General features: G+C 41.8%; 1 protein-coding gene across 1 annotated transcript in view; it reads right to left on the bottom strand.

Annotated features, from left to right (window-relative positions):
* LOC131893232 (RNA-binding protein Nova-2-like) overlaps positions 1 to 18,663 on the bottom strand; it is a 55,344-nt gene that overhangs the window by 35,621 nt on the left and 1,060 nt on the right. The window lies entirely within an intron of this gene.

Here is an 18,663-nt window from a genome sequence, read left to right as displayed (position 1 = left end):
AGAGCCCAGAGAGCGCTATATGGATCAGTAATTATCCCCTTGGGAGAGTGAGAATATTGCACTTTTCAGCTCCTTGGCCTGCTCTCCCTCGTTCCTGGCTGGTTCTTCCTTCTCTTTCTCTATTGGTCCTTTTTTTCATCTGGTTGCCAGCAAGCTTCCATCCATCCGAATGGACCTGAGCAAACAACACATGGGACAAATGAACTCGGAATGGAGGTGACCTAGTACCTCGAGGAAGCTAATATTCCATTTTGATTAATCATTGACTGACCTCGGCATCTTGATATGATCAAGAAACGTACTTTACCCACGAAAGAGACATCTGGCGACCCAAACAACGTCATGTACAGTAATGAGGCTTAAAAATACATGCGAGAGTGTCTTTACGTAGGATCAAATTGTTTTAGAGCAAAACCGCTCATTTATTTTCCCTCAATGCAACACGATCAGATGCATTTGCCCTTTTTGGTTCTATTTCTATGCCAAAGACCTTGATTCTTCCGACACCTTGCCTCAAAGTACGAATTAGTTTCTATGGAACATACCTGGATTGTCAGTAATGGATTACCTCAAGCGTCCCCCCCCCTCGGCTTAGGCTCGTACCCAAATGCTAAGGCTGCTAACACTTGACTATTAGAGTTGGACATGTTTGAACATTAGTAATGTTTTCATTCGAGCCCTCATACCTATGTGCCTTATTATTTCAACCTACTTTCTGCATCAAAGGCTTAAAGTTTGGATTCGATGCCCAAAGGATGTCAACCATGGTGGGAGCGTGTTCCCATGAAATATCTTGACAAGGATCGGCTAATGGGCTTGTGATCCAAAAAGAATTCCACATCCAAATTCCCAGAAGACTCGAACTTCCAACTTTTAGCTCGCCCAATCCTTCGACTTCAAAACATATGATGGCGAATAATATCCCGACGCTCTCCGCCTCGTGGTTCCACTTGATTTCCCAGGCGATCCCACGTCTAATCAGGCTTACCCACCACCACCACTGATCTTGATCCAACATTGCAGATCGTTCAACCGAGGAGTGCCAAACAGAGGGGAATTCCACAACCATCCTCGACGCGTGTAGTGATCGGAGCTGGAGATTCAATTTCCAGTACCTCATTCCTAGCCTCTTCAACAACATGGTAGTTGGGGTGAATGTGGATTTGGCCTAGTCCTCGTGATGGGACATTGCAAGCGGGCAGGCTCCTTTTCCCAAGCCTTGTTTTCTCAAAGCATACAGACTCTCAAGTTCCAAAAATTGAATATAGAAAAGTTTTAATGACTTTTCCCAAAGACTTTTTGAACCATGCTAACTCGAGGGAAACGAGACAGAGAGAAAGAGAATGGTAAAGATGGGAGGAAATGTGCGGTAGAGCGTCGTTTGCCGAATATGGGCAGGATGTGGAGGGAGAAAATGAACGAGAATCGCTAGCAAAAGTTGAGCTTAATTTCAATCAAAAGATTCTTCATGAGACGCATACTTCATCTTTTTTCCAGCACAGCGACGACCTTCAAAGCCAAGGTACACTTGAGGGTAAGGTAGCGCCGGTAGCGCCCACGTCCTGTCCTGGAAACGCCAATCTGTATTGAGAGGTTGCGATATTTTTTAAGGAGTTTCCGTTCAATAAACTATCGAAATCCTTTATTGTAGAACCTCAATTCACCAGAGCACCTTTGTTTGAATTTCACATTAACATTTTCAACACAGAGCACAAGTTCTCGCTCAGATTCCACACGCACTCCGAGCAAGCGAGACTTCCCCAAGATTAGAAAACTGATTTCAAACCATTCAAGTTAAATGAGATCTGCCACTTCAAAGCCTTACCCGGGGTCTCAAGAGAGAGTCCACACCGCGTTCCGTTCCTGTCATTCATCTAACATTCTTGGATGGGACTTTATGAAGGATTGCACGCAGAATAAATTGGGTAAGGGGATTTAGTTGGCAGTTGGTGGTTGGTTCAAACCCCAAAGGGAAAGCATGGCAAACTTGTCCTGTTCCCACTCATGGTATTTAGGTCCACTCCAATTAAAAAAACTGAATAAAGCTCTTATATGGGAATCAGAGCCATAATGTGGATTTGAAATTCAATGGCAAGATATTTCCTTACAAAACAATGATAAGCTTAGTTAATTCCTCTGATCTTAAAAGTCAAGTTGAGATGGGCGTCGTTGATGACAAAATTGTCATCCTTAGAATAATCCATTACGAAGAAATGGTTTGTTCATCAAATCGTCAATCCGTAGGCAAGCCAATAGTAACTTGAGGTTAATTTGGCAAACAATGAATGCAATTTAATATGCTAAAATGAAGTTAGTTGCATTGAAGAACAATTTCGTAAATAATTGAACTTGAGATACAAAAAAAAGTTTTTTTTAACGATTGCAAAAATTTGTGCCTTTATATTTTTTTCGGTCTTTCTGTTGCGGAAAATGGAAAGAAAGAAGAGCAAGAAGTTTCCTGATACTTTTTATCTCAGAAGCCCAGAACTTCAATGGCATCAAAACCAGAGCAAGTCAAGAAACATCAAAAGTTGTTTTGCCAACGTAATGAAAATACTTAACAATTGAATGACATCTGAAACATTAACCTTTAAAAAGACAGATTAACGATTAATCTAAATTTGAAAAAAAATCTGTTTGGTCAAGTTTTTCAGCAAAATTTCAGATCAGCCCTACATTCAATGGCTAGCGAGATCCGCCAACTCCAATTCGTTTTGGGGTCAGAAGTTGAATAAAAATTATGACGACAAAGTAAACTGAGGAAAGTTGCCCTGTCCATAACCTGAAAATAAGAATAATGAGTTCGGAAATTCGTACCGCTCAAAAAAATGATATACATTTAGAGTTAAATGCTCAACTTTGATATTAAAAAGAAGTTGCAAATATCCGGGTTTGTGTCTGCGAATTTCAAAATATTGTATTTGTAACTGTTCACAACACGTAACATTCTTTACTCGTTCCTTTTTTTGACCTCCAAAGTGGCCTTTATTTTTTCGTTTCGTCTTGAGCAACTGAAAAGTAACTTAAAGCTTGAACGGTCAATTTTCCCCTGAAATTGTCGAATGCCAAAACATTATATTCATTATATTAGCAATAAAGTTCGATATTTTGTAGCAAGGTTGTAATCTCTAAAATTTGCACTTGGCTCTTAGCGACATTAGCGTCTTAACGACAACTTGATACTTTTGATACTTTCTGATGCCGTTTTTCTATCATGGCTGTTAGTGTTATTTCTGCAAACCTTCAACATTTATTGAAAGGTCGTTTATAGTCAAGGTGAATCTTATTACATTCTACTTTAAGGCACAACCCCGTTGGGTTGTTTGAGAGTTTTTGTTTCTCTGCCAATATTTGCCCGATGGGTTGCATTTCACTCATTTTGGCCAAAGTAATTGCTGTACAACTTCAATCCATTCCTTTTATTGAGGAATGACTGAAGTCCCGTAAAAAGGGTCCCAAGGTCAAAGTTTCTACGTACTGTACATACACCTAAAGAAGCAAATCGAATTTAAATAATTAATCAAATTTTCAGCGTCTTACCTTTGACGTAAACGAGACTATCATCATCATCGTCATCATCATCAAATTCAACACAATGTATGCTCTATTTTTAAAGACAAAAGTGCCTAAGCTGACCAGGGAATGTAATCTCCACTACTCTTAAATGAGATACTATCATCCGTCAATTTGGTAACTTTGTAACGTTTTGTGAGATTTGACTTTGCAATAAATTTGAGTAAATAAAGTCAAAAAAATCAGGAATTGGAGATACGGGAGCTATCTTTAGTGAAAATGGAAACTTGCCCTGATCCAAGATGCAACGCATCAAATACGAGAAAACAGGAGCGAGAACCAGTGAGCATCTCATCAGAAACTGAGATGTCACGCCAACAGGATCAGGAGAACTTGAAAGCCTCAAGTCCTTGATGGCCGCTAAAGCAACTTGATCTGTGACTTCAAGATCATCTAACGTCAATTATCACGTCAATTTGACTAGACTCGCCATTAGAGAGATGATCTTTTGATCCTAAACTCTGTGGAGTTGAAAGCACACTAGAGAAATGATATCCTAATATGTTAGCCATAACCTCTACATTACTGATGGCTTCTCCATCTACCTAAAAAAGCCCTACGGGGTGTTTTATTTTCGTACTAGTTTGCTTAAGAGAAAAAAGCCTTTGGGTTCGAAACAATTAACTCATCAGATAACATGTTTTTCACTTTACTTATCTCTAATAGGTATTCTTTTGACAAAATACTTAATCAGTTTGTAATTACCCATTAAAAAAAAATGGGGAAGCATTCCTAAACAATGAAAGATGCATTATTTTGATACCCATTTATAGTAACTTTAGCAACACTTCGACATTCCTTTGGTTATGCAAGGACGGCTTTACCCTGTTTAGAGAACTCCTCGGATCATGCAATATGTTTACTGCAATTATCTCGCTCTTAACCGTGAAAGTAGAATTCGCTGGAACTCAGTGAGATGACCATTTTTAATATTTCTAATTGTTCTCTTTTGTCATGACAATCATGTCGGTTTAAAAACTTTTTTAAGATCAAGGATTGACATCCAGAGTGACAAACCAGGCACTTCAGGAAACTATCGGGAAAATGGTTGAATTGTCGCACATTGATATTGCTAGTAAAATTTTTGCTCTTTGAGAAAAACTAAATCTAATTAAGGTATCCCGTTTGAATCATGCTTTCTTTTCATTTTTGTCTTCGAAATACACTAATTCATTGGTACCGACAAAATGTTTTACAATGTAGATCATGCTTTTGCGTTCATTTCTAGAACTAGATCATCATTATCGTAAAACAAAAATGTTGAGAGAGCGAGTTGCTCCAGCTCTAATGTTTGATTTAGGCTCTGACTTGAATGTTTAATGTTGAAATATCTTGTCAAGGCTTTTCTAACTTGGAAAAAATGGCTTATAATGTCTGAGAAATTTCATTTGAGATTTAAGCATTTAACTGTGTATAGAGCATAAAAAGTACAAATGTATAATGTTCTGAGCGGATTTCTTGAAGTCATATATTTTCGTCAGCAAGGTATAAAGTTGACCTCAAGAAATCTGATAGCAATCAAACTTCCCTTAAACGTACGTGTAGGGTCTCGGATTTGTAAAATTATACTATACACAGTTCAACGTCGAATCGATTCTGCAATGACACAGGTTATTTAGAAAAAATGGTAGAACCTTGACCAGCTTTTCCAATATTGCGAAGATGCCTTTTCTTTTTCTTTGCTTTCCGCTTTTCATGTTTCTTTAGTGTCTCTCAAAGGCCGAAGTCTATTTTGTGAGCTTTTTGTTGTTTGAATCATGGCACTTTGATATTATGGGGGATATGTTGGCCATTAGCAACGGATTAAGGGTCTCTTTGGCAACTCGTGAGAGAGATCACCCCACTGTTTGCCTAAAGTGTGTTTTCCTAGGTTCCACTGACACCGCCAGTGCCTCTCCTTCGGCTCTCTTGGTTGGGACGCGTTCCAAAGGGACTTTCAAGTGTTCCCACTCAATCCAAATGGGCAAAAGGGCGATTTAAAAACACTTCGGTGGTAAGAACAAGGGATTAGTGCGCCATGTTCCACATCTTGGAAAACACTGCAAATGGCAGAGGCAGAACCCATTTTTTCTTCCTCTCAGCCGGAACGGAACGAGGAGGAAATAAGAAAGAGCGATCAGCAGAACTTGGAACGGGGCAAGGGGGATTCCATACCAGTATATTCCTAACGCTTCTATTCCGGTCGGAATGAGTGTTATGAGCCCAAAGTCAAAAGCACTATGGGCTGTTATGGACAATTTGGAGAGTATTTTGTTCATGGATAATAATTTTGGGATCTTGGAATCATTGAAAGCGAGTAGAGATAAGTAAGGATTCAGTGCGAGGTTCGGAGCGGTTCAATCATTTTGCGGAACGTCGGGCAAAAACTCACGCAACTTAACAATTCTAGTTACTTGGGTTATGTCTTGACTGTAACTTTTGCACCACCAAAACAACTCTGATGATCAAATTTCGTGCACCAATTCGGAAACGTCTTCAAAAATAATGTTCTCGCCACACCCTTCAACCTTGGTCTTCAAAAGTCACGGAGTAATTCTAAACCACTATCCAATAAAATTAGAGCTCAAGGATTTTTGGATCAGGATCGGGATTTTTATCAATTTCGTTCAGAATACATTTTCGTCACCTTTGCACTCATAAAACTGCAAGTTTATTACTTTTTGGAGTTTTTCTATTCTTAAAGCAAAAAAGAATGATTACTTCAGTCTGAGATAACATGTTATGCGACCATGGCAAAATGTTTCTTCCATTTCGTTATATACAACACTATGTCCTCTGCTTTAGCATGAGCGGCATCCGACGCATTACTTATTTTCTACAGGGTTCCCCACTTCGTTCCACATTGTTGTAAATCACATACCCTGTCAGATTGCTTCTGTGCCAGTTCTCTCTTGGTTTCTCTTGAAAAATGATATATAATGCAAAGGAAATCTCAATTTTACAGCTCACTTCATATTAAGGGGAAGGAGCATTAACCTGGGAACACCATGGTTCTTCCTCTTGAGGCAACTTTTTCCCCTCTGACCAGAGATATAGCTCATATGGAAACGAACGTCAACTCCCAACTGGAGGTATAAATCATGTTTTTATGTGCATCCCATTTTGGAACCGGACTCGAACACGAAACCACTTATGAGTCATTTCATATCCTCAAAACTCGGAAGGCAGATTAAAGGTAGTAAACCACAAAAAGCAGCTTTCTGTTTTGCTTCTCTGAAAACTTAATTTCAAAATTAGGGTTGGAGCAAAAAATATTGTCTCTAAGCCAGACGATAATTCCATTTAATCTGAAGTTGGTTGGAAAACCCTTTGGCCACGGGTTTGAAAGAGGGTCCCGATGCTGTTGTGCGCTGAATATATTTTCCACTCGAATGAATAAGAATGAACGTCGTCTCAACATCCACCCTCAGAATTTCAAAGTAATGTCACCGTAGGTTTTTATCAAAATCCAATAAAATGCCAACCCAATAGTATGTTGTTCCCCACATACCAAACCTTCAGTACCACGAGGTTCCCGTTAACTTTGTAAAACTCTCTTCTCCTACTCCTTCTCTCTCTCTTTTCCTGGACCCACCGCCTTGTCATGGAGGAATGGCCTTTCATGTGATGAACGAAGAGCCTCAGGAAGAATGTGTCTGTGTTTATTGCAAGTCTTCAAGTCTTCTCCTGGCTTTGAAACGCCCCGCCTTCCTTCACTTTGGCCACAGGGACCGGATTTTTTTCTGCAAGATCTCCCTTCCTGTTGGTGACGAGTGACGAGTGGGAGAAGAAGGAGAGGTTCCTTCGGCCTCTCTTGTCATTCAACCACCCTTTCCCCCCCAAACCCGAAGTGTGGTATGTCAGGAATGAAGATCCATATCAACAGCATCGCCTTGGCAGAGAACCACTAGGAGACATGCATAACCAAGATGATTCTGAGTGCAAAAATCCTTGTGTTCAGTGGAACAGCTCCCCTTCTCCTAGTTCTCCTAGTGCTTGGGAACTGGTGCTTGACACCCTTCTTGTGACCCCGGGTGTACAAGAATGAAGATTACTTTCCGCGATGAATTTGGTGCACACTTTCGGTTCCCTGAATCGTGAAACGAGGATCCAAATATCCCACGTTGTTTCTTGAAAGATCCACCCTCCCGAAAAAAAGTAATGGTCATCTGGCCAGACGGAAAGGACACTCAAGAGTGGCTCAATCATCTCTGGCTTAAAAATGTTCTCCGTCTCCTAAACTGGGCTTATGTCCCACTTTTCCTAGACAGGAACGCTTGCTTTGGTCGATGGAAGGGAGAGGGTTTAGTGGGTTTAAGACTTCCATCTCCTATCCTAAGGTTCGATTGAACTTGAAGCCGCTTCTAATCTTTTTTGACCACTCACTCGCTCCATTTCCATGTTCCATAATGCAAGGATCTACATCGTACGGTCAGTGGAATATAAGCGTTCACAGCGGGACCGGCAGAGAAAAGTATCAATAATCTGTTGAATAGAGATAGCCCCTGTCATTGTGTCCGTGGACTGACCACTGAATGAAGAGGAGATGATGGTATTGTTCCACTTTGGCTTTTTGGAGGGATCGCCAAGAGTGTACTCAATCACGAGATAAAAACGCTCTGTTCCACATCAAAGACGAGCACGGGCGAGACGGGGAAATCGAAGAATAATGGCCCTAAAAATGATTTCCTCAACCCGTTTTGGTCTGAAGCTACTTTTGGAACTGGTCTTGAGCTGTCTGGGGGGAAAATTGGGAACTGGGGGAAAGTAACTAAAAGAGAGGGGGGGGCATCTTGTCTTTTCATTCCCAGACTCAGAAGTCAAGCTTGATGAAATCTGACGCGAGATTCATTTTCATTTTGATTCAATTTCCTTGACGTTCTTCGCTTCTCTTTCATGTTTTTCGCATGAAAATGGGAGTACCATTCAAATCTAGATTCTCGTCAATGTTCATTCAAGTCTTCATCGCACGTAAGTGACTAGGGATGTCACGAATGTGTATATTTTTTTCTTCAAAACTTGATTTATTTTCTTCCGCCATGTTTCTTACATTGGACGATTTTTTTCCGTAACGCCTTGCTTGCATATCAATGAGCGACCTAAAAACTAATCATATTCTTTAAAGAATTAATTAATCCACATTCTTTGCCTATCATTGGGAACGATGATTAATTATATTCCTCAGCCTTTTGAATTACTTGTCTATGTATTATTTGTCCATCTATTCTTGTTTGTAGTTTTTCTATTCTTCTCGGCATTTTTTATGAGAAACACCTCAAGGTAAGAACCCAGTCTAATATGTTTAATGTAAGAAAAAATATAATCTCTTAAAGTTGCAAATCGTGCAATTTCCTTCAAACACATCCAAATGTATTTCCCAAAAGACAAAATTTAATCGATACTGCCTTTATTACAGTGAAACCGCTGATCCTGCTAGTTCACCCAAGGGCAATCAAAGATCAAACAGAATTTAAGCGGCATTTTTATGATGAACTTTGTCCATTAGATTCATGTGGCCAAAGTAAGAATCTGGTTGGTTCCAAATAGGTTCCCTTTTCAGATGGATGGTTCTTTTTCACCATGGCAACATTCGTGAATATCCCTGTTGAATGTAAAAGTCTTTTTCAAAGGGGAAATTTCGGACTTAAGTGTGTGCTCAGGACGGAGAGTGAGGTTTCTTTTATGTTCCACTAATGTTTTGGGTCCCAAACTCATCCAGAATGGCATTGCAATTTCTCTTTCCTGACAAACGACATTGCTTTGTTTTGCTAGTTTCTCTATACACTGTACAGTGTCCACCCTAATAGGAAAAGGAACCATTGGAATGGATATTCTATCCCACTCTAAAAAAGGTTCCTTGTTCCATGCTCCACTTTGAAATGGTACTGAAACCCCAGCCGTGGACTACTTTCATTGTGGCCCTGAAAATTCTGGAACAAATACGATCCAGACTCTCTTGTTCCTCCACTTTCACGAGGAATTCAATATTGGCAACTTGGGTGGGGCGCTTCTTTGTATTTGTGGACCAATGGAACTCGGAAGGCACCCTTTCCAGCGGCGAGATTCCAAAAGTCACCTCAAAGCTCAGTTGTGGGGGGACAAATTTCAGACTCAAGGTGCGGTTGGTTAGCTTTGGGTATCGTTTTTCTATCAATATTCCCTGTCCCACTTTCAAATTGGGATAATAGCACCCAAAGTTGGACAAGTAGGGAGAGGAGGAACACCTCAGTTTGGACTCTCCTCCCTTCTTCTTTGGAAGGGGAAATTGAATTCTGACGGGACGAAAATCCAAAGCAAACAGCTCGGAATTGGTTTCATTTTAAGATAAGCTCAGTGTCTCTTCTTCTTCGTCTTCTTCTTCTTCTCTTTCTCCTTCTTCTTTCAATCTCAAAGGAGGAAAGAAAGGAGGAGAATTCGGGATCCATCCAGGTCAGAGATGGATCTTCAACCTCATTCCACTAGGGAATGAGAAAGTTAAATTCGATCAAGCGAGACCATCTTCACACCGCACGGGGGAAATCTTTTTACATTCAAAGAACTTGTTTGGATTTCAATCGTACTTGAGCTGCCGGTTCTCCAGAATTGAACGAACCGAATGAAATCCTTAAATGATTGTCCATTCAGATCCTAATCACTCGATGAGCACATCTTCCCTTAAAAGATATTTGAAATAGACCAGAGTCAGTTTCTCGTTTCCCTCTTTGCTTATTGACTGAAACCAAAGAATAAAAAGAGGACTCAGTTGTCGATATTCGTTTGTGCTCCAAGAAGGCTCCAAACCAATAACGTCACATATTACTATGTGTCATCACATGCCAGTACTGATTATGTTTTTTCCGTGCATGAGTGCGAACTGAAGCAAAGTGCTCCTGTGCAATAACCGTTTGCTCATTCTTATTTGCACAGTTATGTGCATTTGCCGCAAGCGTTGACTAATCCCAGGTTCAATCAAGTTTCATCGTTCTCACAGACAACATGAAATCTCCATTTGGCTCTAAGCTAGCTCCAGCCAACGTCTTCAAAAGCCAAGCTCTGATGGTCCATTGATCAAGATGAAGTGGAGGCATCGTGCAAGAAGCCCAAAACAATTTATGCAAAGTGTTATTCAACTCCTCTGTCGCTTTTCCCCCTACGACGAGTTTGTTCTGGTTGAATAAAGCACTGAAGGTTTGGAGATCCACTCCTCACCGCAAACCTCGAAACCGAAGAGAGAGTGACTTGGGATCTTTCCATATAAAGTTCTTTGGCGTTGAGTGGTTCGGAAACCCTCTCGTCCTCCTTCTTCCACTTTGCTTGATGGTTAAAATTCCGAGCTGAATTTGGTCTGGGTAACCTCAATACGATTGACTTCAAAAGCATTGGATGTCCCACTGACTGTCCCATGTCCGCTTGAGAGGAGAAAGTGGATGAATGGAATGGAGTGTTTTCTTTCAATTCAGGAGACACTCTTGGCTTTCAACCACGACATGAAAATACTCAGGCTAGATTTGGCGAACCGTGCATATGTGCCACTGCGTAGAGAAGGAGTGACGAAGAAATTCAATTCCGCTTGTATATTGAGAGGCATCAATCTCGTGTACTACAGTAGTATTTGGTTGCCCCAGTGGTGGCCTGTACTTGATCCACGTCAAAGTCAAATAATTCAGTCTAGTACCTCTCTTGGACACAATTTCGAAGCAATATTAGTTTGTGTTCTTTCATATTGGAGAACTACATCAAAGAGCCGAGGAAAATCCCGGTTTCCTTTTCATTCTGGATTTGGTCTCTCGAGAATATTGGTACACTTATGTACTTGGTGGCAATTGGCTATGACATCTTTCCCGGAGAACGTCTCGTCAACTCGGATTGGAGGGGATGGCCACCAATTGATGCTCTCAGAGTGGTGAATCCAGTGAACTCGGTGTGGTGGGATCGGTGGACTCATCAGATTTACGGCTCTTTCAAAATACTGAATTGAATCGGTCAATCTCGGTCCATGTGGAACAAACCGGCGGAGTTGATCCACTCTGAAGTTGCTTTCAAGTTCTCTGATGCGTTGAATCTCATTTGGGAGCCCTCCAAAGAGGAAATTTCCGCCCAAGACAAATAGAGAGCTGTTGGAATGGAGTTGTTACGAGTCGTGGACTCGAACCATCCACGGCCAACCAGAAGACTTCTTTTTCATTTCATTTTGGGCCTAACTTCGTAGAAACAAGTGTAGGACGAAAAAATGAGTAATCTGGAGGAGGTGGAAATAGGACAGATTACCACAGGGGCCCTTCGGAATAAAGCAAAACTGCGAGGTTGATTATGAGAGAAGAATATGAAACGTTGGCCGGGATTGACGAAATCTGTCCAAGCGTTGATGAGGATTTTCATCTGAGAGTTATCTCTGCCAATGGAGTAAGGGGTAGTCTTGAACTTCTCCAACAACTTGGTTGCTTTGAAAATCATCCTTTCTTGAATAATCAGTGGGCCAACCAACTTCGAGGCCTTGATCTAACTTTCCATGATTTTTTATGAGAACCCAAGAATTAATTTGGATAAGTAGCCACAAAGACCTCCAAATCTGTCCACACTTTGCTGTGCCTCACGCTTATGACGAGGTTTCTCAATTCTCTTTAGTGAGTGAATGCACTGTATGTAGAGATGAAAATACCACTACCCCAAGTTACTCGTTTATTCTATTACCTATGAAGCCCAACACTCATTGACCATAAGCTCTCTGTCATGAGGGGCAATTCAAGGGAGCCATAAAAAACCAGCACGAGCGAGGTCATGGGACTCCTCGTTATTGTCCCGTTGAAAAAGTGTCCTCCATTTGGATTCAAAACAGACTCTCTCGTTTTTATTTAGTGCTCTTCTTTCTTCCTCTATCTCTTCTTTTTTTCCTCCAAAGAGAAGGGGAAAAACTTGAAGAGTAAGTTGATAAAAGAGCCAACGTGACTTTTGTGCGCCGACTTTCACTTCAAGTTTTGAATTTCTCTCGCCCTCCTTTGTGTTCCGAGGTGACATCCTGGTTCAAACATTTGGAACATGGACCACTGAAGATTTTCTGGATCTAGCTGGCAATAGGATCCTCTTCAAACACTGAGAAATTTCAATTCATCTAGACGAGAGTACATGATGCTAACTGCTGCTGTAGTGCCTGCTTCTCGGCGTGGGTCACCATTATCATCACAGAGATAGTGGGACACGCGAACTTTCCATGTCCGGAAAAGAAATGGCCCTTGAGTACCGAGATGGCCCTAGTGATAACACCATTGAAGGCTCAGATGGAAGAAGGGAAATTTAACACACTGTCAACTTGGCGAAGGCCGAGAGGATGACACCACATCAACCATCTACACCGTGAGTGTGTTTCACTTGGAGATGATCTCGCTTGAACCATTAGTCACGAGGTTCCCAAATGGTGCCACCGAGATATGGAAGAAAGAAAGCCAATATGGAATCGAGACAGTGATCTTCCTTTTTGCATTGAAGCCACACACAACCCCAGTACTTCACATCACAGAGTTCAATGTTCTTCTTTCTCTCAAGCGAGACTTGAAACCCTGAAGGCGTCAAATTTGAACGTCCGTTTTTGACGCGGAATATGCTCGAAGAGATTAAAGCTTGTGGAAAGGCCCAGTAACCAAGAATGGCCACCATGTTGATGCTTTAAAGAGCAGGAAAATATTTCGAAGAGACGAAGAGAACGTTTCTTCGCAGCATCCTTCTTGAGCTTGCCCAAGGATAATTAGAACGGTAATTGCCTTCCTTCTGCTATTATGGGGCAATTTCCACTCCTGGTTCCCCGGTTTCCCCTTTCATTGGAACGCTATCTTGGCCAGGAACATGAAAACCTGCATTCTATGGCCTCTCCTATTAGTACATACTACTAACTCTTTCCCTCGCCAATCCGAGATAGGCAAGCTTTATTGACCACGCTCACTACATACAGGGTGGCAATTAAAGCTTGACTCTTAGAGCTCCTTAAAAATAACGACATAAAACTGGTCTAGGCAAACGTGCTTATTCACAGGCGTTGAACAATACGCATACCTGTGCAGGCCTTTTTTAGTGTCCAATGCAATAATCAGGGCTGAGCAAAGAAGTGTCATTCATGCATTATGTATATTCTTAATAATCCCCAATTGTAAGACAAATGTAGTCATAAATCATGTGTTTAGACGGCCATTCATAATTTGGGAATGCAAAAAGCTATGTCAAAATGATGGAAACTCTAAGGTTAAAAGGTTTGGTCTTGGCCAAACATTTTGTTGTGTGAAGAGAGGGAAAAAAATTCAGCTCCTTGACAAAATCAATTTTGCTTGAAATTGACAAATGCTTTCAATATGCCTTCAAAATGCTAAAACGCAAGATGAACATTGGATCGTGAGCTAAGATACGCCTTCAAAATGTGTGTCAAGTATCACTTTTTGGTTTATCGCAATTCCCAACAATGCAACGTCTCCCGTTGTATCGAAAAGAAGTGCTATCAATCATTTTTTTTGAGCAGTGTCTTCTGTGAAAATTGCACTTAAGCCTAAACTTATCTTGCACCCCGTTCAATGCTCATTTCTTTGACTTTCATGGGATTGCAGAGATCTACTTGAGCCACAAGACTTTGCCGTAGCGTCAACACCCCTGAGGTTCAGGCCAAATATCTAAAGGTTGAAACATCATATCCTTCGAGGGAGATTAGATATTGGTTCTCCTTAATGGACGCTCTTTCCCCTTGGCCAGAGGAGCATTGACATTCCTCTTTGGATAGACATAGACTTTTGTAGATATGGAAGTGGAAACGTTCCATTGGCTGAACCATTCATCTTATCCAAAACTAGCGCTTGTTATGAACAAATTTTTGGCTCATTTGGCCAAATTTGGGGACAAAATTGTCCTTCGAACTCCGGAGAGGTAGTAGTCAAAGTTATGTAGTATAGGGGCGCCAAATTGGAAACATGTGGACGTTGGACTAAATAAACTACTCGTAAGATGCCATGAACGCAATTTCTTTTCCAGACATTATGTGACTTGGGTCACTAATTATACAAAAGAGTTTGATAGACTTCGCCCAAAACAACTGAAACGCATTATAATGCAATAAAGAGGAATCGCCCAATCAGCTCTATATTTAGTAGAGGCTAACTCACCCTCTGAAGTGTAGAACGTGAACCATATTTCGTGTATTGTAGGAAGCCTATTGATGTAGTATAATTTGAATTTTCGGCCTCTTCTCGGTAAGTTGCTTAAGCTTTTAACGATATCACTTTGAAAAGAACCATTTTGGGTTTAAATGTTAATACAAATAGCAAGCCTCACTTTCATGACTATACTCTGAAAAGGGACTCAGAGTTCCTGTGACCAAGACGCCGACCGATTGGGCGGGAAACCCATTCAAAGTCCGTAGTTCTAGAAGTCCGTGGTATAACATATCAGGGTGTCCTCTCCTTTCGAACTTTTAGTTGGTCCAAGGGAATCACTTCTCTTGTCAATTTAGGCCTGACGTTAATCATTAAAGTATCATTATACGCTGCGGAGAGACTTGTCCTGGGCGTTAGAAGAGTTGGGCAATGCGCTGAGAAGCTCCACCGATCTGTGATTATTGGCAAAGGAAGCATCTTCCTGGACCTCCCAAATCTATGGACATGACTGACATATGGAAGCTGAAATGGCCCCAACCAAGCCAAGAAACTTAGTTGACCACCAAATATTGAAGATCTCTGACTGTAGCCAACATATTAGGAAATAAATGCTGATGAGAGCATCAGGAACATAGGAAGGCAAGAGATGAGTAATCACAATGCTGCCATTTTCTTAGTTCGTTCCTTTGATCGGCTGGCGTTGGCTGCGATTGTATTGATGACTCACCAAAGCCCAAGGCTTGATCCTCTCCAGGGGAAATGGGTCACAACTATTTGACCAGGGGTTCGAGCAGCTCACGAAGGAGGGAGATTTCTCGGCTCCATCGTTCTCACATTAATTCTTCTTCCTTCTCCCTTTCGATTCAGAGAGGAGGAACACCAGTGAGCAGACATTGGGATTCCTTTACTGTGTATACTGTGTAAAGTGTGTACATTCATCTAAATGGCACGGACTCAACTTCCAGGACTCATCCTGCATCCCCTACGCCTTTAGTGTACACACATGAAGAGAGTTGGGTGCCAACTTTCCTTGAGGTGCAGTGCGGGAAAACACCTTTTACTCTAATGTCGGCAAGCAAGGAGTATTCAAATGTGAGCGAGGGCACAACGTAGAGGTGGTAATGCCTTGAAATTCCTCTCCCTTTTTTCCCTCCCTCTGCAACAACCAGAAGATTAATATATGAAATATTCAAGCCATTGGGCCCGGGAACAACTCTCTGGAAATGGAACGTGGGGTACCACACATATGCACCCATATTTTGAGCCTTGAGCTCAGCTTTTCCATCCCAAAGACGACGACAATGAAGACCAAGAAGACCGACCACCCGTCCCAACAACATAACTAACAACAACAACAACAGAGATCCACGATCCTGTACATGTACATCAAGGAATGGGTAGGAGAAATATGGACCTCTCTCCCTCCCTCCTTCTTCGTCCCTGAATCTATGGATTTTGGTCCTCCTGTTCTGGCCCACGCCTTTGGCCTTCCTGCAAAAGGAGAAGACCCCGAGGAAGAAAAAGGAAAAGGACGAACCAAGACCGAAGCGGAAGCGACGTAGTTCCACGGTGGCTAAGCTTTCATTCTGTCTGACACTTTTGAGACACCTTGGTGGTTCTCATTCGCAACGTTCTCAACTCAGAGAACGTAGTACAGCCAGCACTCAACACTCGAAGAAAGAGGACTTTGTGAAAAAAAGAGTTACGGCCAGGAGATGGGAAATCTAGACCAAAAATATGGATATGATTCAATCTCCATAACTCTGACAAGCGGAATTACGCGGGGTGTGATTTCGAATGCATGTTTTATGGTTTCGCATACAAAGAAACGAGACCGATCAACAACAGCATTGAGCCTTCTGCTCGTGCCTGCTTGGCCATTAATCTATTCACTATTCAGGAACACTTCTTGGTCCGGTAACATTCCAAAAAAAAAGTACATTGGCTTATTGACAGAAAGCTGACGAGTGGGCACCGAGTCAAAGAAGGAGAATTATTCGCCGAGATGATCAATTATCGACCAGAAATAGCCTTCTTCCACTCAGGGGGATATCCCTCAATGCTCCGACAGAAGAAGCCATTAGAGGGAAAAGTTGCCAGAAAAAAGCCGCTCCTAGGGGTCGAACTGAGTTACGTGTGGTAATACGAATCGAACATGGCGTCAGCTGGGTGTGTACTATGTACAGTATGCATGTTGTCAAACGCACTCCCGGCCATGTTGGCCCAGTGCTTGACTTGGTCCCTCAATCTGGTTGATCCCAGGGAACAGCGTGGCCCCTCATGAGCACACACACACGAATACTCATTTCCCTTGGCTGATCGACTAACTATGCAAGTGCACCAATCCAGCGCGGATCTGGATGCTCCAGTTCCAAGATCCGAGAGGTGGGATGATTGGCACACGGATTGAATGACGCATCAAAGCTCTTTTATCAACATCATCAAGGGAATAGTAGCAACATTACCATCTACAGTGCGTAGTGAGGAGGGGAGGGTTTCCTTATGATTTTGATAAATACGAGAAAGTTTGTATACGACAAACGAATGATAGGTTTCGCATTACTATTGCAAAACGATTTCACCTCGAAATATGTGCATTTTACAAATAATCATAGAAGACCAATATAGAGTGTGGGATGGGATGATATTGTTCCTCTTCATCAAAGAGGAATGAAGAGGGAGTAGTGTCTTTTTGTGAGGGTTTAAGATGGCAATTTTCTGGCCAAGTTTTCCCCAAAACGATTGTGAAATCTCATTTTCATCGCTTGCTAACCAATTCTTCAGTCGGAAAAGTGTCAAGACTAAGTATAATTTCGGCTTTTGGTACAATCAAACCATAATCAACCTTGAACGGTAAGGGAATGGAGGGTACATAGGAATTTGTTTCCACTCGCTCGCACTCACAATTGCATTCAGCGTTTCCACGTGTCCCCAATAGTTAAGATCCTGGGACTTTTCACAACTTTGGCTGTGACGTCAAGAACACGCTCGTGTTCATAGAAGAAATCAGAGCAGATGGAAATGGCAAAACAACTATCGTTTCCCCCCCTTTGAAACCAGGGGATCCACCAAACGAGGAGGTAAACTTTTCGCTCTTTTTTCCCTCCCCCCCTCTCTCTCTCACTCTTTCTACTATCTTTGGGTAGGTTTGCAAGCGTTTGTCTTAGTATTTTTGTTCCAAAAAAACACCAAGAATTTTCCCGAGCCGAACTACTAGCAAAAAAAAGGTCCGTTTACTTGTAGTTGAAAGGGAATCTGTGTTAAAAGAAGGAGACGTGAGAGGCAACGAAGTTGAGGATGGAGAAAGGCACCTCTTCTTCGATGCTTTGTTCTCAAATGTTCCAAGTGCAAGCGAGTGTTTTGTAATATTGGAAGTTGGCAAAAAAAGTTCACTCGGGACAGAACGAAAGCATTATGGCAATATCTAGTTGCCCCTTGTTGTATGTAGACGAAAAGAAAAATTAACACGATCCCGATCGTCGTGCAATAACACTCGCTCCCGGCAAGATCATAAAGGGTGACGTAGCCTCAGAGTGAACTGGCTAAAATCGGATCCGAACTTCTGTCACATGGCTTCTCTTGTGTAACCCACAACAAAATTCCAATGATTGAAATTCAAAATTGCACTCCCACCCTCATTTTCATGTCGGATGGGAACGAGCTCCAGTAAAGCAAGCAACGAGCACGCAAGCGAGGAGAATTGCTGAGTCAGCATGAACAAAGTCGTCTTCCTCCTCCTCATCCCAAATCGCTGCCCCATCTCTTCTCTCGGCATTCTCAGGGCTTGATGCCATTGGGCCAATGTGATTAAGTTCGCCTTCTGTCACAATTCCGGCCTTTGCCCCTGAGGTGAACATCTATTAGTGAACGAGCGAAACGAGGTCCAACCATTCGTTGAATTGACATGGAATCTCGATTGCATTTTCTATGATTGGAATTTGGACCAAGCGCAACTTCTGAGACTCTATGTGTAGATGGCAAATCTGAGTTGAACAAACATGTGCGG

Source organism: Tigriopus californicus, chromosome 1 (genome assembly GCF_007210705.1).
Source record: "Tigriopus californicus strain San Diego chromosome 1, Tcal_SD_v2.1, whole genome shotgun sequence".
NCBI lineage: Eukaryota > Metazoa > Arthropoda > Copepoda > Harpacticoida > Harpacticidae > Tigriopus > Tigriopus californicus.
This window is presented reverse-complemented; position numbering and strand designations above follow the sequence as displayed.